Raw genomic sequence first — 21,935 nt, forward strand, 5'->3', positions numbered from 1 at the left:
ACATTACGAAGAATTGTGGAAATTAAATCTTTCTTTCTTTCAGAGGAAGAAAGATATGTCAGGTTTTCAATACAAAAAGAAAAAACATATATGTATTTATTGAATGCTTCATTCTGGACCCAAAATTAAATACATAACATCTTATTTAATGCTCACAACATTTTATGAGGCAAGAGATGAGATGTTCATTTGATATATGAAAACAGTGACTATACTAACACGCAACCTACAGATTGGGAGAAAATTTTTGCAATCTACCCATCTGACAAGGGCCTAATATCCAGAATTTACAAGAAAGTTAAACAAATTTACAAGTAAAAGACAACCCCATCAAAATGGGCAAATGATATGAACAGACATTTCTCAAAAGAAGACATTTACGTGGCCAACAAGCATATGAAAAAAGCTCAACATCACTGATCCTCATAGAAATGCAAATAAAAATGGCAATAAGATACCATCTCATGCCAGTTAAGAATGGTGATTATTAAAAAGTCAGGAAGCAATAGATGCTGGCGAGGCTGTGGAGAAATAGGAACCCTTTTACACTGTTGGTGGGAATGTAAATTAGTTCAATCATTGTGGAAGACAGTATGGTGATTCCTCAAGAATCTAGAACCAGAAATACCATTTGACCCAGCCAGAAATCCTATTACTGGGTATATACCCAAAGGAATATAAATCATTCTACCATAAAGACACATGCACATGTATGTTTATTGTAGCACTATTTACAATAGCAAAGACAAGGAACCAACCCAAATGCCCATCAATGACAGACTGGATAAAGAAAATGTGGTACATATACACCACAGAATACTATGCAGCCAAAAAAAGGAATGAGATCATGTCCTTTGCAGGGATATGAATGAAGGTGGAAGCCATCATAGTCAGCAAACTAACACAGGAAAAAAAACAAACACTGCATGTTCTCACTCATAAGTGGGAGTTGAACATTGATAACACATGGACGCAGAGAGGGGAACAACACACACCAGGGCCTGTATGGGGGATGAGGGGTGAGGGGAGGGAACTTAGAGGATGGGTCAATAGGTGCAGCAAACCACCATGGCACACATATACCTATGTAACAAACCCGGATGTTCTGCACATGTATCCCACTTTTTTAGAAGAAATAAAGAAAAAAGAAAACAGTGACTCTAAAAAAGTTATTCTAGAACCTTCCTAGGGAGCACAGTATCAATGTTGATATTTAAAGCTAGTTTCCAACCCTAGCTACTTGTTAGAACCATCTAAAGGGCTTCTTAATCAGTATTTAAAAATTCTGATGCCTAGACCCAGTCTAAGAAATTGTAATTTAATTGACCAGTCTTCTAGACCATAGTTTCTCACAAAGATAAGGCTAAAACTCATTGATTTTTTTTTAATTGAAGGAGTGGTGATGAATAAAAATTGAGTTATTCAATAAAGTTGGATAAAGAGTAAAACAGAGCTTGGAATTAAGAAGAAAAAATAGAACTTTGACAAAATAATTAATTAAAAGGTTAATATTCAAGTTTTCTTCCAAATGTATATTATGCATAAAAGTAAAACAAATTTCCAGTTAAACGTATTTATATTGGAATATATGTACACATATGCACATGCACACACACACACAGAATTGCTTATTATTCACGGGTTCCGTATTTGTAAATTTTTCAACTTGCCAAAATTTATTTTTATTCACAAAATTAATACTCATGATGCTTTTGCAATTTTTTATGAACATTCACATAGTAGGAGCAAAACTTTGAGTCATCCAACACATATGTTCTGAGCTTAGATCTAATCCCAGTTTAGATCAAACAAGGTGATATTCTGCCTTCTTTTTTCAGCTCTCATATTGCAAATAAATGTTCTTTTTACCATCTATGTAGTGTTATGTTTTCCCCCATTTTTGTGAGATTTTTTAAAGACTATTTAAAATGGCCCAAAATGTCAAGGACTTCATGCCTAAAACACCAAAAGCAACAGCAACAAAAGCCAAAATTGACAAATGGGATCTAATTAAACTAAAGAGCTTCTGCACAGCAAAAGAAACTACCATCAGCGCGAACAGGCAACCTACAGAATGGGAGAACATTTTTGCAATCTACTAATCTGACACAGGGCTAATATCCAGAATCTACAATGAACTCAAACAAATTTACAAGAAAAAAAACAAACAACCCAATCAACAAGCGGGCAAAGGATATGAACAGACACTTCTCAAAAGAAGACATTTCTGCCACAACAGAAACATGAAAAAATGCTCATCATCACTGGCCATCAGAGAAATGCAAATCAAAACCACAATGAGATACCATCTCACACCAGTTTAGAATGGTGATCATTAAAAAGTCAGGAAACAGCAGGTGTTGGAGAGGATGTGGAGAAATAGGAACACTTCTACACTGTTGGTGAGACTGCAAACTAGTTCAACCATTGTGGAAGACAGTGTGGCAATTCCTCAAGGATCTAGAACTAGAAATATTTGACCCAGCCATCCCATTACTGGGTATATACCCAAAGGGTTACAAATCATGCTGCTATAAAGACACATGCACACGTATGTTCACTGTGGCACTATTCACAATAGCAAAGACCTGGAACCAACCCAAATATCCATCAATGATAGACTGGATTAAGAAAATATGGCACATATAAACCATGGAATAGTATGCAGCCATAGAAAAGGATGAGTTCATGTCCTTTGTAGGGACATGGATGAAGCTGGAAACCATCATTCTCAGCAAACTATCACAAGGACAAAAAACCAAATACCGCATGTTCTCACTCATAGGTGGGAATCAAACGATGAGAACACTTGGACACAGGAAGGGGAACATCACACACCAGGGCCTGTTGTGAGGTGAAGGGATGGGGGAGGGATAGCATTAGGAGATATACCTAATGTAAATGACGAGTTAATGGGTGCAGCACACCAACATGGCACATGTATACATATGTAACAATCCTGCACGTTGTGCACATGTACCCTAGAACTTTAATAGAAAAAAGAAAAATTGGCCCAAAATGTATTGCTAAAGGGTTGTCTAGAGTCTCCTAGCACAAGAAGGCTATGATGATGTGTCTCATGCAGAAAACATATGTGTTAGATAAGCTACATTCAGGCATGAGTTATAGTACTGTTGGCCATGAGATCAGTATTAATGAGTCACCAGTTATATTAAATAAGTTGTCTTTAAACAGAAATACTTAAAAAAAGAAGGTTATATATGATTGGTTGATAAAAAATGTTGTGATAAGAGCTCCACAGAACCTAACCCTGTATTTCATCTGTGAGCAATGATTCAGCATTCTTTAATTTAGTGTTCACAGTGACTTTACAGAATATAATGATCATGAAAACAAGAAATGACTGTATACATAATGATACGATTTGGCAGTGTCCCCACCCAAATCTCATCGTTCCCATAATCCCCATGTGTAGTGGGAAGGACTCAGTGGGAAGTAATTGAAACATAGGGGTTGTTCCCTCATGCTATTCTCATGATAGTAAGTTATCATGAGATCTGATGGTTTTATAAGTGGTTTTGCCCTTTGCTTGGCTCTCATTCTTCTCCTTGCTGCTGCCATGTGAAGAAGGATGTGTTTGCTTCCCCTTCTGCCATGATTGTAAGTTTCCTGAGGCCCCCCCAGCCATGCTGAACTGTGAGTCAATTAAACCTCTTTCCTTTATAAATTACCCAGTTTCCAGTGTATCTTTATTAGCAGCATGAGAACGGACTAACATATATAGTTTAAATGTGATAATAAAGGTACAATGCTTGGCGTAGTGACAATATGTGCTCAAAAGATAAATAGTATTTATTTCATTTGTTGTTATTATTCTTATCATTACTAAAATTTTCTAGGTATGTTAATTGATCAACAGATGGGTTGGACAGTAACAGGCTAGGATAATTTGCTTTGAAATATAAAGCTGAGATTTAGCTTGGAAAGATACATATACAAGCAATAATATGGGGAAATAATCACTTTCTAGAAAAGAAAAGAATGCAGGCTACTATTTTTAAATATGTCTTATTATAATAGGCAAGTGACTATGTAAAGACTACAAGTCTATATTTCACTGAGTCCATAAAAATACAGGCAAAAAGGTTTAAACCAAAGCATTTTAATTCACTCTCTGAAAAAGAAATGTTGTTAAGCTTTTACCAAATTTTAGTTTGAATATGCATCTTAGTATGTCTTTTAAATACTTATCTTTGAATGTATTTTTAAAGTAATGGATTGTCCTTGAAAATGTTTTAAATAAGTGTACTTACTGAGGATAGGACAATGGAATATTTCCCAAGCATTCCCACCCAAGCATTTGACTTTAGAGACTCTGAAGTTTGTGTGTTGTGTATTTGTCATACGCAGTCATTAAATAAGTGATGAAGAAGCTGAGTAATTTTAGGATAATCAAATTATGTTATACTTTGTATACCTGAGAACCGGATTCTCAATGTGGAAGAAAATAAACACATATAATATAGAAGAAAGAAAGTAAAATCCTGTAGTCAAGAATTTTAATTGGATGTCAAGTGTAAAATCAGGAGGTATTTTATCTTCATATATCTAATCTAAAGGGCCTAAAAACAATAACCAACTCAGTAACAATGACTATGGAGTAGTTACTCCATATACTCAGGGTACTGGTTCTAGGACCCCCATGTATACCAACCCCATGAATATTCAAGTCCTGCAGCTGGATCTGCAGAACCTGCCTGTAGAAAAGTATGCCCTTCCTATGTGGGTTTCACATCCCATGAATACTGAACTTTCTATATGTGGATGTAGATGCAGAACCCTGGATACAGAGAACCAACTTTATTTATTGAAAAAAATCTGCCTGTAAGTAGACACATGCAATTCAAACCCATGTTGTTCTAAGGTCAATTGTACTTATAACCTTGATTGTATTTTTGAAATGCCATTTTTCCATTGAATGAAGGAAATTAGGGCTTCTTAGAAAATGGTTGAATCCAGTCTGGGTCAGGAGACATACAAAATTAGCATAGAACAAATTTGTCAATGTGATGAGCAGGACTATCAAAAATTAATAGTCATGAACAAAGATCCCCATTTTTCCCAAATGAGGCACTCTGAGCTTCAATAAAGTAAAGAATGTTAGTAAATTAAAACCGTCGACCAGTTTAAATCCATGAGCTCAGTTTTGGATATTTGTTACTTATTATTAAGTAACAAATTACCCCCCCCCATTTAGTAATTATTTATCTCACAATTTCAAGGCTCTATTGGGACAGAGTCTGCTCTGAATTTTACTCATGTGGCTATTGACAAGCCTTGGGTAGCCACTAGTTGTTGGTTGAAGACATCAGTTCTTTGCCACATGGGTTTCTCCATAGGGCAATTTATAGCATGGTAGCTGACTTCTATCATGGCTAGTGAGGGAGATAGCAAGACAGTGTGACGATGACAGAAGACACAGGCTTTTGGTAACCTAATCTCAAATATGGCCTCCATACTTGGCCATATTCTTTTTACTAAAAGTGAATCATTTGGGCCAGCCCATAGATTAAACGAGGGCAGAATTATTGGGGGCCGTCTTAGAAGTTGCCTTCCATGAACTGAAAATCAATTCATTATCTAAAACCTGGGTAAATATATCAAACCTTAGGGTAGAGAATCAAGACTTTTTTATATAAACTGTATTACTAAGTAAACTAGTAGATGAGATAAAGTGTCTTTTTATATGATCATTTCAGTTTAATATATAAAACGTAAATTATAGAATGAAAATATCAATATTTGAAATTCATATCAAATTAACGAACATAGGTATGGAGCATAAACTTATCTTAATATTTTAAAATAAGTGATTAGGCAATAAACAGGGAACATAGCTTCTTCAACAGATTAAAAAAGTGATGGAAGGGAAGCCTGCAGATTAAAAAGATTTAACCAACTAACCAAGTTTAAAAACTAGACAAGATTAGGCCGTAGTATCTAAGGATGTGTACTGAATGATTTAAACATAATGAAATGATAATATTATGACTACAAAGGCAAGGTGGTGGTTAAATTTGAGGGAAGGAAGGGGCTCTGATTGGGTGGGGTGCATGAAGGGACTTCTTGGAAGGTTTTTCCAAGGTGGTTCACCTAATGATAATTTATTAAGCCATTCATTTGTTTTAAGCAGATTTTCTTATCTGGGTTATTACACAGTAAGAAAAAAGTTTAAAAACACCTAATATCTTCATTATTTTAATGCAGTTCCTGTATTTCAATACAAGAAATGGCAGGTTAGCACCACTTGCCAAATTAGAAAGACATAATTGTGTCAGAATAAAAATCCTGTTTTTCTTAAGAAAGATTAGCTGAACTTTTTGCAGTATTGCTACTATACCAGTACCCTCAATGGGTATTCTTTTTTTTTTTTTTCTGGTGCTCATAGCTAGTGAGGGAGAGAGCAAGTCAGTGTGAACAAGACAACATGTAGAAAATTTAAGATATTGTATGTGTAATATCTTAAATTTTCTGAATCATTCTTATGGCCAATCACATTTGTCCAAAATGTCTTCAACGATAACTCCTATCCCATGTGCACTTTGGCAGTGAGATCTTGCTAGTTTCTCATCAACAGGTGGAGTGTAATTCTGTGCCTTAGAAACTGGGTGACTTAGTGACATACTTGATCAATGGAATGAGCACAAGTGACATTCTCTAAATTCCAAACCCAAGCCCTATGAGAATGGCAGCTTTTGACTGGATCCCTTGGAATACTCACTGTTGTAACATTTCTTGTGACTCAATAGTCATGGTATGAGAGGCTCAAGCCACAGTAAGATGCCACCCACTGACACTGGGCAAAGTTCTGGCTGAGTTTCCACTCAACAGCCAGCATCAACTGCTAGTCTTGTGAGGAACCATCTTTATATTCCAGGCTAACTGAAACTGCAGATGATTGCTGTCTTATCCAGTAATGATGTAAAATAGTAGAATCACCATCCAGAGATAGTCAACATAAGAGCAGTAACAGATAATAAATAGCTGTTATAAACCACTAAATTTTAGTGTGGTTTGTTATGCAGCAATAGATACCAATCATGGACATCATGTAGAGCAGATTACTCTTCAAGATCCCTACATAGTAGCATTCAATTCAAATTAATCCAACTATTGCCTTGTCTTTTTTGGGCAGTAGTTATAAATATTATCATTCTAAAAAATATAATTTATAATACTTGTGTTACACATATTTTGACTAAAATCAATGTTATAATCTTGTTGTGACATGATAGAGCTATACGTTCCTTTCTGTGAATGATCTAATTCACGATACTAGAAAGACTATTCTTTTTTTTTCTTTCTCAATTTTGAGAAATCTTTAACCACTGCATAAATATTTATAACCTCTCAAATAATTTCTGGTTTTGAATAGATAGGTAGATGACAGATAGATAGATAAATGATGATAGATAGATAGATAGATACATAGATACATAGATAGACAGATGATAGCAGTATTGGCATTGGATTATTTATTTCCTGAAAGATCTCCTTTTTGTTTTGTTTTGTTTTGTTTTTTTAGCTTCTAAATTTCACTTATATTGTCTTAGTGCTATGTAGCTACTTAATTCATGGGTTATGCTTGTATTATTTTACCCCAATGAAGTATAGGATTTGTACCCAAATTTAACTAGTTACCAATTCAAATTATACTTAAGGGTTTTCATTGTTTTGATTAAATAGCAAATCAAACTGAGACACTTTCAAATGTCACAAAATGTAACGAATTGGTGAATTTGCAACTAAAAGTTTGCATAAAATAACTTTTCTGTGTTTACATCTACTTCTATCTTAAACTTTATTATTTTAGATATATATCAAGCTAAATATCAGTATCTACATTGATTTTGTTTATAATCAGTATAAACAAATTGTAGCTGTGTGAGGTGTCTGGGGAAGTCTTCAAATCTTGACCTTCACATGTTAACAAAACACATTTCATTATGTTTTATTGTTGTTGCAATCTTTACTATAGAGATGGACTAAGGTTATGCCCTTTCCTTTTCTTCTAATTTTTTACTCGAGAAAGAGGAAGGATAATTAATGCTGGTTATAGTCTGAGAAATGCTATCACCTTTTAGTAGACTTACTAAAGTATGTTTGGTTTTTTAAAACATACTGTGTGTTTTAACTGCCTATTGAAACTCTCATGGGTTCATGGGGTCATTTAAACATAAGAGGATGTAAATACTCAGTGAGAATCAAAGTGAAGAAAAGGAAGATCAAAGTGATTTAGTTTACAGCTTTCATGAAATGTGAGGCCAGATTTTGACTTTTTTTCCCTAATGATACTAACCATATACTTTGCAGACTAATGTATCGGTGGTTGTACCCTGCTGAATATACTATTTAATATATTGAAATACAGGCCTACTCCATTTTTTCTAAAATGATATTAAAAGATGAAACTTAAAACTGGAACAAAATGGAAATATTGGAATAAACTGGAAACTTCAAATAGAGTCCACAAGTCTTGGTCAGGGTGGGTAGAGAAATAACAGGGTAGATGCTCAATCCTTAAATTGAGCACAGACATATTTTTTCCACAAAAGTAATAGAATATAATTAGTGAATTAACATTAATTATGCAACTGTAAGTGGACAGGATATTCAAAAGGTTATAAATTTGGTATAAGATATATATATATAAAAATATATATATATATATCTTTTTTTGAGACGGAGTATTGCTCTGTCACCCAGGCAAGAGTGCACTGCTGCAATCTTGGCTCACTGCAACCTCTGCCTCCCAGGTTCAAGCAATTCTCCTGCCTCAGCCTCCTGAGTAGTTGGGATTACAGGCGTGTGCCACCAGGCCTGGCTAATTTTTGTACTTCTAGTAGAGACAGGGTTTCACCATGTTGGCCATGCTGGTCTCGAACTTCTGACCTCAGTTGATCTGCCAGCCTCGTCCTCCTAAAGTGCTGAGATTACAGGTGTGTACCACGGCACCTGGCCTAAGACTTAAAGTATATTTCTAAAATGGATTCAAACACTTTCAAAGTCAAGATATTCCTTTTTGAAAAAAGATTTTTGTCTGCAAACCGGAACTCTTCACATGCACCCCAGTGAACACTGTGCAAGATGAGGACATGTGATTGGTTGAAACGCCCATTTACTGTCCTTCCATCATATCTTTTTCCTCTCCCCCAGCTCCACGCCTTACCTTGTGTTCAAAGGATTTCAGGGTGCTAAGATTTTAAATCTTATTTTAAATTCCTATTTGTGAACTCTGCTTGCATGCCCACTGTGTTGCTTTCTTTTCTTTCTTTCTTTTCTTTTTTTTTTTTCCGTTTTGAGACGGAGTCTCACTCTGTCACCCAGGCTGGAGTGCAGTGGCGTGATCTCGGCTCAGTGCAAGCTCCGCCTCCCAGCTTCACGCCATTCTCCTGTCTCAGCCTCCCGAGTAGCTGGGACTACAGGCGCCCACCACCACGCCCGGCTAATTTTTTGTATTTTTAATAGAGACGGGGGTCTCACCGTGTTAGCCAGGATGGTCTCGATCTCCTGACCTCGTGATCCACCCGCCTCGGCTTCCCAAAGTGCTGGGATTACAGACGTGAGCCACCGTGCCCGGCGTGTTGTTTTCTTATAGTCTTCTCTCAGTTGAGAAAAGAAATAGAGAACACTTCGTGGTGAAAAACATCATTTCAATAATGCATTTTACTTCATCAATTAGACGGAATCACCTTGGTGATTCTCCAAGAACTCTAATCCTCCAATACCTGTTCCCCCTCCTTCCATTAGAATTGTACTTTAAAAAAATCCTTGGCAGTTGGCCCTTAGATATAGTCAAGTGACTGATGACTTAAACGGGGTGTTTTAAATGAGGATGCTCTGGGGACACTTCCAGAAAGCTCTCTTGAGGGTAAGCTAGCCTATGCCCTTTGGTCTCTTGAGAAAAAAAATTTATCTCTCTTTTCATATGCAGTCTGTATGGATACCAACTTGGAGCATGAGCAGGAAGGACGCACCCAAAAGATGATGAATGAATGAATTTGAAGGAATCCTAAATTCCTGAGGACTTGATAGAATAGAGCCACCATCCCGGTCCTAGACTACGAAGTTCCAGAACCTTATAAAGGAGAGAAATACATTTCTGTTTCATTCAGAACAATGCCTTTTAAATTTTGTTTGAATGGTGACATTTATTTCACTTAGCCAAATATAATTCCAGTATATTTAGTCATAATCAGATTTTTCTACCAGTCTGTGTATTTGTGACAATATTTAGCCCTTGGTTTGGGATTTACATTCTGGACCATATGTATCAAGAAATTACTGAGCACTTATCAAATGCAAAGTTATTTGGTGCACAGGATGGCAAGTTGATCTTTATGAAAATAAAGAAGACTCTGTAGGGAGCTATCCACAGCCTGCATGCTGAGACTGAAGCTATCCACAGCTTGCATGCCTAAAGAAAGTGACTTTGGACTTTATAATGAAAACATTTAAATCTAAATCTGTGCCTCCTCATTCTGCCCCACCCCCATGCTTGCTCTTAACTAGAAATGCATGAAAACCATATTGTCTTGCTAATAAGCATGCCATTTACTGAATATTATTGCTCTCCATTTCTACTTATGCTAACCTTGTCTAAGGGGGACCGCAAACATTAAAATTAACATTCAGAGCTTTTCACCTGGCACAAACTTTATTTGCCTTAGACATGTGGATAAAGTTGCTTTTGGTAAAAATATAGAGTGTTTGTTATTGTTTAGGCTTATCCACATCCATTCAAGTAATAGCCTTTAGAAGCTAATGACCTTTAATCAATTCTTTTTCTATGCTAAAGACCATGCAATATTTTCTAGAAAGCAACAGTAGAAGTGTAGCCTAAATATCAAATACCTGGTTGGGCATGGTGGCTGAGGTCTGTAATACTAGCATTTTGGGAGGCCAAGGCAGACAGATTGCCTGAGCTCAGGAGTTCAAGACCAGCCCCAGCAACATGGGGAAACCTCGTCTCTACTAAAAATGCAAAAAAATTAACCAGGCATGGTGGCTCACGCCTGTAGTGCTAGCTACTTGGGAGGCTGAGGCAGGAGAATTGCTTGAATCTTGGAGGTGGAGGTTGCAGTTAGCTGAGGTGGTGCCACTGCACTTCAGCCTGGGCAACACAGCGAGACTCCATCTCAAAAAAGAAAGGAACAAGGGTAATGACCTTGTATGATAGTGGTAATAACACTATTATAAGATGATCAAATTGTAGCTTGAAATAATTCTAAAAACTAATGGCAATCTTGTTTATGAATTTAATAATGGGTGTTCTTGATACAACTATATCAATAACCCCATTGTTAATTAACAATATTAATAACTGATAATTCAGTTTCATACCTAATTTTCAAGCTTTCTTTGAGCAGGAAATCCTAAAATCTCTTCTGGTAGAGGTGCCAAAATGTTCTAAAGACAGAAGAGATAGGGAGAAGACATAAATGATTCACAGTAGAGATTTTTGATGTTTGAAAATTAAGGAGCCAAGTGAATATAGCAGCCAAGTAGATTTCTTGGTTTACTCAAGAAAGAACAGGCTTGCTTTTAAGAAATCAAAACAGTTTTCTCAATTGTAGTCCATTCCAACATCACATATTAAGTGGTGGTACTGTGGGATCAAGAATAAGGCTCTTCTCCATAGAATTTACCCCTCCTTCAGCATCTGTGAGTCTACAACCTGCACAACTGCACGTGGCTGCCCTGATCCACTATCCACCCATTCGCCTAAACTAGAAATATGAGATTCATCGTTGATTTCCTCTCATATTTCCCTTATCCACTTCTCTCCCCCCTGACTGCCACTTCCTACTTCCCAAGCTGCTTCTGGGAGTGTTTTTCTCCTAGCAAAGAGCTCAATAAACATGTGTAAGAATAAATGATTTGATTAGATATGAGCTATGATTAACCTCTTTCCTCAAGGAGTGCTCTGCCAAGAATGAGAAGATGGACACAAAAGCTCCTTGTTCTTTAGGCTGTTCAGGTATCACCTCCTCCAGGAAACCTTTGGATCCTCTCCCACCAATCAGACTGGGGTATGTGACCTTCCTCTGATTTTACAAAGCACCCCCTCCCCCCAAAAATGAAAAGATCAAATATCAAATGTGAACTAACTTCAGCATGTTACCATTTCTTTATGGGGTCGATGTAGGTCTCATTTCCTCAGAAAATAGGTTCCCTAGGAAAACTTTTTCACCTTCAAGATGGCTGCCAGGTAGGACATTTTATAGAGAGCTGGTGTCAGCTTCTCTATAGAGCTTAATTTTTGAACCAGGGCAAAGTAGCCCCCTCTAGGCTCACAAACACCCCACAGTTTCCTCTTAGGCATATCTGGCTGAGAGGCAGCTGCTGCTGACAATGTCCGCTGGGGTCTGGTCCCACAGCTCCTGGGATGAAACAAGCAAGTGAGATCGATGTGAAAGAGCAACCATTAGGTGGAAGCACAGGGCGAGGTTGTCTTTTTTATATTTTATATGAAACATTTCTGTGAACTAAGAAAAAAACATAAATTGAGTAGGATTTTACAGCAGGGAGTATTGATGATGTTCAAGTTGATTTTCCCTTTCATCTTTTATTTTAAATTTGACAGTGTCTGCTTATGTATGTGTAAAATGACTCTCCCTGAACAAACTTGAGTAGATGCCCTGAAAGGTTAAAGGAAATATGGATGAAATAATTTCCCAGCTTTTTGGATGAAATAATTTCCCAGTTTTTATTACTATGTTTAAGTAGTTTTCTACAGGGAAATGAATCTATCATTAAAATACATCTTCCTCTATCCTGTTTCCTTTTCTGAGTAAAACGTGTAATTTATAGAAAGTTTTTAATGACTGTATTTTAAGTGATCTATTTTTCAAAAAGATTATGGCTCAGGTAAAGGGAAGGGTCTTACTCCCCTTCTCAAATGTATCCTGTATTCTCATGGGGTGTTTTTGCAAGATCGGAGATAAAATTTCATTCATTTTCATGACAGATTGAAGAAGTATCTCTCCTCAGCAATGTGTTCTATCACATGTGAGAAAGTCTTTACAGATTGGAAACTATTTTTCAATTTATTCCCAACTTGATAACCATGTTTCTTTGAAGAAAAATTATTTTGAGGAAAAATTAATAGAATATCTGAAGGAAAATTAAGGAAGGATGATTATGCATTACGAATGATCTAGGTAAACTACACAACTTTGATTTTTCTCAAAATGAAAAAAAAAAAAGCACAACAATTACCTTTTTCTTTCCTGTTTTCTTTCCTAAGTTATCCGCTTTTCCTTCAAATGCCTTACCTTTCTGAACAGATGTGCATGTGGACACATGCATGCATGTGCAGACACACACACATACACACACATACACACACACACACACACACAGGTTCCTTCAGACAAGTGTTCAATTCCCTTACCTGTTTTGACAAGAAATGCTTAGTGCAGTCACACGCCAGAGACTATGGTTATACAGAAGTCACAGACCAATAAAGATCACTTACATTTCTTATGAGCATTTTCATCTCCCTTTTGAGGCAGTGCCGCTAGAAAAGGAAAAAGATAAATGTTAGGCATCCTGACTATCAAATTCTTAGAGAAACTCTCATTCCCTCCAAATAATTTGATAGCCATTAAACTTTTGTTATCTTGCCTTAGGAAAAATGACCTTTTCCAATCTGCTCCTCATCATAAGGTGTTTCCTCATTCAAAATGAAGTTAAAGCTTTGACCCTTTTCCTGGATAACATATAGTAAATTAAGAAAAACTAGTAATTTTTTTAAATCATTGTCCTTTAAAAGGAAACAAGGGGAATGATCAATATTATACATTAATTTAATATATTTGGCATATGTTCTGTGAGCTCACACGTGTTCCTTGGAGGTCATAAACATAGGATTTGCAGAATTAAATTGACTTTGGGCAATTTTGGGTATTTTTTCTACTGTATGTGTATATTACTAGTGTTTAAATGGTTACTTTCTTCCATAAGTGGACATCTTCATGATTAGAGATGACTGACTAGAAGTAATATTATCACTATGAAATCCATGCTATCCAGATTATGCTGAAGATAAAATAAAGGAAACTTTTAATAGTCTAACCTTTTCATTTTTCTTTGGGAAATTTAGAAATATTGTAAAAATTTAAAATTTTTCTATCTCAATATTCTACTTAGACAATGTACTAAATTAAACACATTAACAAAAAAAATCATGCTCAAAAGGGACCTGCTCAGGGAGCTTACTCATCCTCAGAGAATATCCTACAGTTGATTCCAGGAATCATCTAATACAGTCTCATTATCATAAAAAGTTGATAGCACATAATAAGGTCAAAACTATGATTAGAAATAGAACCCAGATCCTGATGCCTATTTAAATATTTAGGGTCAGATCATGATAAATGTGTACTTAGTTTGTGTGAATATTTGTGGTTTCTTCTTTAAATTGTACATGAAAGATAAATAGCTGGTTTTCAATGTTTGGTGGGTAATGTACATACTATAATAAAAGCAATTGAAAGATTTGGCTACATGACTCTTTACTCTTTTTTTTTTCTTTTAAAACTCTTATTCCTGTTTATTTAATGCAAACCCTAAAACTTTTCTTTTTATTTTTTTATTGTTTTAATTATACTTTAAGTTCTAGGGTATATGTGCACAACATACAGGTTTGTTACATATGTATACATGTGCCATGTGGGTGTGCTGCACCCGTTAACTCATCATTTACGTTAGGTATATCTCCCAGTGCTATCCCTCTCCCATCCCCCTACCCACGACAGGCCCTGGTGTGTGATGTTCCCCTTCCTGTGTCCAAGTGTTCACATTGTTCAATTCCCACCTATGAGTGAGAACATGCAGTGTTTGGTTTTTTGTCCTTGTGATAGTTTGCTGAGAATAATGGTTTCCAGCTTCATCCATATCCCTACAAAGGACATGAATTCACCCTTTTTTATGGCTGCATAGTATTCCATGGTGTATATGTGCCACATTTTCTTAATCCAGTCTATCATTGATGGACATTTGGGTTGGTTCCAAGTCTTTGCTATTGTGAATAGTGCCGCAATAAATATACGTGTGCGTGTGTCTTTATAGCAGCATGATTTATAATCCTTTGGGTATATACCCAATAATGGCTGGGTCAAATGGTATTTCTAGTTCTAGATCCCTGAGGAATCGCCACACTGTTTTCCACAATGGTTGAACTAGTCCCACCAACAGTGTAAAAGTGTTCCTATTTCTCCACATCCTCTCCAGCACCTGTTGTTTCCTGACTTTTTAATGATCACCATTCTGACTGGTGTGAGATGGTATCTCATTGTGGTTTTGATTTGCATTTCTCTGATGGCCAGTGATGATGAGCATTTTTTCATGTATCTTTTGGCTGCATAAATGTCTTCTTTTGAGAAGTATCTGTTCATATCCTTTGCCCACTTTTTGATGGGGTTGTTTTTTTCTTGTAAATTTGTTTGAGTTCGTTGTAGACTCTGGATATTAGCCCTTTGTCAGATGAGTAGATTGCAAAAATTTTCTCCCATTCGTTAGGTTGCCTGTTCACTCTGATGGTAGTTTCTTTTGCTGTGCAGAAGCTCTTTAGTTTAATTAGACCCCATTTGTACAATTTTGGCTTTTGTTGCCATTGCTTTTGTTGCCATTGCTTTTGGTGTTTTGGACATGAAGTCCTTGCCCATGCCTATGTCCTGAATGGTATTGCCTAGGTTTTCTTCTAGCGTTTTTATGGTTTTAGGTCTAACATTTAAGTCTTTAATCCATCTTGAGTTAATTTTTGTATAAGGTGTAAGGAAGGGATCCAGTTTCAGCTTTCTACATATGGCTAGCCAGTTTTCCCAGCACCATTTGTTAAATAGGGAATCCTTTCCCCATTTCTTGTTTTTGTCAGGTTTGTCAATGATCAGATGGTTGTAGATGTGTGGTATTAGTTCTGAGGGCTCTATTCTGTTCCATTGGTCTATATCTCTGTTTTGGTACCAGTACCATGCTGTTTTGCTTACTGTAGCATTGTAATATAGTTTGAAGTCAGGTAGCGTGATGCCTCCAGCTTTGTTCTTTTGGCTTAGGATTGACCTGGCAATGCGGGCTTTTTTTTGGTTTCATATGAACTTTAAGTAGTTTTTTCCAATTCTGTGAAGAAAGTCATTGGTAGCTTGATGAGGATGGCATTGAATCTATAAATTACCTTGGGCAGTATGGCCATTTTCATGATATTGATTCTTCCTACCCATGAGCATGGAATGTTCTTCCCTTTGTTTGTGTCCTCTTTTATTTCGTTGAGCAGTGGTTTGTAGTTCTCCTTGAAGAGGTCCTCCACATCCCTGTAAGTTGGATTCCTAGGTATTTTATTCTCTTTGAAGCAATTGTGAATAGGAGTTCACTCATGATTTGGCTCTCTGTTTGTCTGTTATTGGTGTATAAGAATACTTGTGATTTTTGCACATTGATTTTGTATCCTGAGACTTTGCTGAAGTTGCTTATCAGCTTAAGGAGATTTTGGGCTGAGACGATGGGGTTTTCTAAGTATACAATCATGTCATCCGCAAACAGGGACAATTTGACTTTCTCTCTTCCTAATTGAATACCCTTTATTTCTTTCTCCTGCCTGATTGCCCTGGTCAGAACTTCCAACACTATGTTGAATAGGAGTGGTGAGAGAGGGCATCCCTGTCTTGTGCCAGTTTTCAAAGGGAATGCTTCCAGTTTTTTCCCGTTCAGTATGATATTGGCTGTGGGTTTGTCATAAATAGCTCTTATTATTTTGAGATATGTCCCATCAATACCTAATTTATTGAGAGTTTTTAGCATGAAGTGTTATTGAATTTTGTCAAAGGTCTTTTCTGCATCGATTGAGATAATCATGTGGTTTTGTCTTTGGTTCTGTTTATATGCTGGATTACGTTTATTGATTTGCGTATGTTGAACCAGCCTTGCATCCGAGGGATGAAGCCCACTTGATCATGGTGGATAAGCTTTTTACAGCTCCAGTCTACAGCTCCTAGTGTGAGTGACACAGAAGACGGGTGATTTCTGCATTTCCAACTGAGGTACCAGGTTCATCTTCACTCTTATTGTCTTTTCATTGACTGAAGGGAGAGAGCTTTGCCCAAATTAGTTGGAGGGTAAAAGTCACTATCTAATTACAATGACAAAGGGAAACATTACTAGAGATGATATTCTTTTCAGGTACAATTAGGACATATTGAGTGAGATAAAAATGTTAATCACCATTAATAAATTAAACACAATGTTTTAAAAGGTGAGAAGGTTTGATTTTTCACTTGTGAGATAAATATGCATGTGTATTATTATGTAATACATAATATTACATAATACGTAATATATTATGTAATATGTAAGAAACCCATTATGAGCTAGGACTCTGACCTGTGGACCTGCAAGTGAAATTTATCTTACCAAATTTAATGGACAAAAAATTGAAAGAGGATAAGATCCCTGTCTATGGTCCCTTAATTTTAAGCTTACAAGCGGTAGGATAAAAATTAGTATTTTGTTCTCCTGATGGCCTACATTTATTCATTCAGTCTTAATTGAAGAGCTACTATGAATTTAGGTTGTCTGTTTGTTTAAAAATCCAATATATAGAATTTGAATAAAATAAAAGAACAAAATAATGATCAGCTAAGCTATGTTGTTTGCACACATGGAGAGACTTTTTGAAACTTCAATCATTACTTGTGATATTTGCTGAATTTTATGAGGATTATACTTCAGCAGTGCATTCTGCTTCAATAATAGTCTTTTTTTTTGAAAAAAAGAACATTTATCATTGTACAAGTTACTTATTTGTATTAATTATCTTAGCTTGTCAATGTGAACTTACCTAATCAAATGCACTACATTGCATCAGAAAGAGGGAAAAATCTGCTGATAAAAGCTTCGTTTTCTTAAAGATACCTATTTCATATTATATCATAGGAGTTTTATCACAAAATGTTTACATTTAACTCTCTGGAAAAGTTCCTCAAGAATAGATTTAGTCATGATTTAATATGCCATAAGATACTATTTTTCTCAGAGAAGAGTGTTTTTAAACAGTGTAACAGTTTACTTCCAAAACCTAAAACCATTGACCCTTTAGTTAAAGGATAATAGGTAGTTTTATTATTAGCATGTTCATAGAAGTAATGAAATTCATACTCACTTAGCCAAGAAATATGGCTCAGAAAATAAATTAGCAAGCTGTTTCAAACTTCTTGTCACTTGATTCATCTTCAGACTTCTCCTATAGCTGTGCCTGAAAAATCATGAGAAAAGAAGGCAATTTATCAGAGCCTTATTCCAAGGTGTTTTTTGCAGTGCTGGGATCTTGATTTAAAATTGATTTTTATAATTATAATTGTAATTGCCCTTACTTTGCAATACTTGCATTGACTGCTTCCTTTTGAATCAAGATAGATAAAAATAGACAAATTCTCTTTAAGAGTACAAAGGGTCATGCTCAATTTCAAACCACAAGCTGTCAAAACCCTAGTACTCTCCTGGCCCAGTCATTTTATACGTGATAAGTAAACCCACTTGAGGAATGTTTATATGCCCTGATGCTTTTGGACACATTCACTGACAGAACACATTCTTTGAAGAAATATATCAAAAGTGTTTATCTCCCTGAGTGTTACCCTAAACCCTGTCAGTGCTAATGATATCAGGACATGGATTAAATAAATCCTTTTGAGAGTGACTGTGGGTATTTCCACATTCAAATCACAAACACAGAAATTTTGGCTGCAAAAGTGGGCAACAGATATTTCAACATGCACAGCGTTTTGCTTATATAAAAAGCTTTAATAGAGAACTGCCCCAGAGAAGCAGTGCTATCATTCTTGGATTTCACATACAACTACTGACTTCCACAAGCACATGTGAGTATCATTATATCACAGTGGAGCAAAAATATAATAATAACACGGTTATTTATTTATTTATTTATTTAGAGATGGAGTCTCACTCTGTCGCCCAGGCTGGAGTGCAGTGGCAAGATCTCGGCTCACTGCAACCTCCGCCTCCTGGATTCAAGCGATTCTCCTGCCTCAGCCTCCTGAGTAGCTGGGATTACAGACATGTGCCACCACACCTGGCTAATTTTTGTATTTTTAGTAGAGATGGGGTTTCACCATGTTGGTCAGGCTGGTCTCGAACTCCTAACCTTTTGATCCACCTGCCTCAGCCTCCCAAAGTGCTGGGATTACAGGCGTGAGCCACTGTGCCTGGCCCAACACGGTTATTTTTAAAGTGATGACTAGGTAATGCTGGTTCTTTTAGTGACAATAATGAGTGTAAATTGTGTGTCCTTCCTGCCTTCCATTTTCTCACACCATCAATGAATATAGACTATTATTTACTCTGCCCTATTAAAGTAATCAAGCCATTAATTTCTGTACAAATGATACTGTGAATTTGGAGACTAAATCTATTATCTTTATTATCAGCATAACAATGTCCTCTACCTTTCCTTCAATAAAAATTGATTTTTCAAGGAATTGATATTTTTCAGCATGTTTTTCTTTATATCTGCAATCATTTATTTTATAGCAATCCCAAATAAGTATTTTACAAAAAAAGATAACATTTGAACACCAATTTACATACTCTTTGTATAAAATGCTTTTATTTCTAAACAACAGTGATTTTTATGTTAAGAAAACGTATTTAGTTTTCACTTAGTTTACTTAGTTCATTATGAAAATGATTATTGTATATTTATTGGTGGCAAAATAACATCAACATTTATTATATTTATGTGTATATTAAATGTTAGAAGTAATTAAAAGTGGAATAGTTCCAAACAAATGAACTTGCTTTTATTTCTTTCTTTTTTTTATTTTTGAGATGGTGTCTCATTCTGTTGCCCAAGCTAGAATGCAGTGGCGTGATTTCAGCTCACTGCAACCTCTGCCTGCTGGGTTCAAGAGATTCTCCTGCCTCAGCCTCCAGAGTAGCTGGGATTACAGGTGCATACCACCATGCCCAGCTAATTTTTGTATTTATTTTCAGTAGAGACAGGGTTTCACCATGCTGGCCAGGCTGAAACTCCTGACCTCAAGTGATCCGCCTGTCTTGGCCTCCCAAAGTGCTGGGATTACAGGTGTGAGCCAGAGCACCTGGCCGACTTACTTTTATTTCTAATGACTTTTAATATAAAGGTATTCTTTAACCTCTATTTCACATTGTTTTCAATTAAATGTGACACATAAATTCTTACAGCTGTTATTTATACTCTGGAATTAGTGGCTTAATGTTTTAGAAGCCCTTTTAAAAATCCATAGAAAATATGTATTTCACCTAACCATTTTCCAGGCCATCACACATTTATTCATGCATTACCGAAATGAAGAGTTTGTTTTTCTGACTACGATGTCAGGTATTCTACTGTTTATTTATTATTAGCCATTGCAGATAACAATATTTTTAAAATTATTTTTGTATTGCCTATCTGCATTTTATGAACACATCTATTTCTTAAAGATCAAGAGAAATATAACATTCTATTATTTGGAGAGCTAGTGTCACAATTGAGTGATATTTGTGAAACTTGAAATTATTCAGAAGCTGACATAAATTTGTTAGCAGTTTGTGAAGCTTTAATGAGAAAAGAGTTGAATAAAGAAATTATTCAAATAATGGAAATAATGGATTCTTCTCTTTAAACTTCTCTTTTATAACTGATTTTCTTAAACTTTTAATATTAACAAAGCTCTTCCCTTTAAACAATTTCACAATTGCCACTAAGTGAAATAACTAGATAATTTTTGGAATCGGTGGACTTCATTATGCCTCATATTATGAATTATATTTAAGAATGAAATAATCCTGCAGAAAAGTTGAAGAGTGGTTGTCTATATGGCTAAAGTCAAGTAAAAATGCCAATAAAAGGTTTGAAAAATATACTTTAGATGTGTAAGTAAAGCAGGTATGTGACATTCTAATTGTAACTGTGTTTTTTTTTGTTTGTTTTTTGTTTTTTTGAGTTTAAGTGATTTATTTAAGCCATCTCCTGCCACAAGCAAAGGGATGGAAGATCAGTATACCAGTCATCATCTGATACAAGTAAAGAAGGTGACCTTAAGGTCTCGTATACTTTTTCTGGTCCGTGTGCAAAGCAACGGTCCAAACCAGTGCTGTGGTCCCCAGTGCCCGGCTAGTGGTCTGGGTTCTCTTTATTAATCTTCGTAGCCAGTTGTAAGCGGATTCACATGAGAGTTATGGAATAGAGTAGGGTTACCATCTCCCTAGGGAAACGGCTTGGTCCTGATGCGAAGATGGGGGTAGGCAATGAACTCGTGTCTCTAGTGCTCTCCGTGGTGCGATTTCAGGAACACATTCAGCATGCTGTATGCTACTCCGGGGAGCACGACGAAGTAGGTGAGGGCCTTCCACATGCGGGTTGAGCCCTCCTCGCCATGGGCGCCACTCGACATAGGTCACCCCAGCTGTGGGCGGGACCGACCCAGCAGCCAAGAAACCCGGGACACCGCAGCTGCCTCCATTTTCGACCTGGACTCTGCAACTGTTTGTTAGAGTACTATTTTAAATCTCTACCCAATAGTTTCTATCAGTATGGATTTATAAAATGGATAAGAAAAAAACCCACTAGAAAGAGCTGCATAACAACCCATTGAACCAGAGTTGCTCCATTGCTATAGCTGAAGCTTTGAAACTGTTGTGGCGCACACTGTAGTGAACTACAGTGAAAAAAGGAAGTTCAAAAACAAAAACAGTATTATTTATTTATTTTTGGTATTCATGCTTTTCAGAACTAAGTTCTGAAGAGGAAAAAAAGCTTTAACAAAAAGCAGATTTTTGGGCCGGGCGCGGTGGCTCACGCCTGTAATCCCAGCACTTTGGGAGGCCGAGGCGGGCGGATCACGAGGTCAGGAGATAGAGACCATCCTGGCTAACAT

At 36.3% G+C, this 21,935-nt stretch overlaps 1 pseudogene; it reads right to left on the minus strand.

Annotated features, from left to right (window-relative positions):
* Positions 1 to 21,194: 21,194 nt before the first annotated feature.
* LOC129016729 (cytochrome c oxidase subunit 6A1, mitochondrial-like) lies at positions 21,195 to 21,521 on the minus strand (annotated as a pseudogene).
* Positions 21,522 to 21,935: the final 414 nt, after the last annotated feature.

This window comes from Pongo pygmaeus, chromosome 1 (genome assembly GCF_028885625.2).
Source record: "Pongo pygmaeus isolate AG05252 chromosome 1, NHGRI_mPonPyg2-v2.0_pri, whole genome shotgun sequence".
Lineage (NCBI taxonomy): Eukaryota > Metazoa > Chordata > Mammalia > Primates > Hominidae > Pongo > Pongo pygmaeus.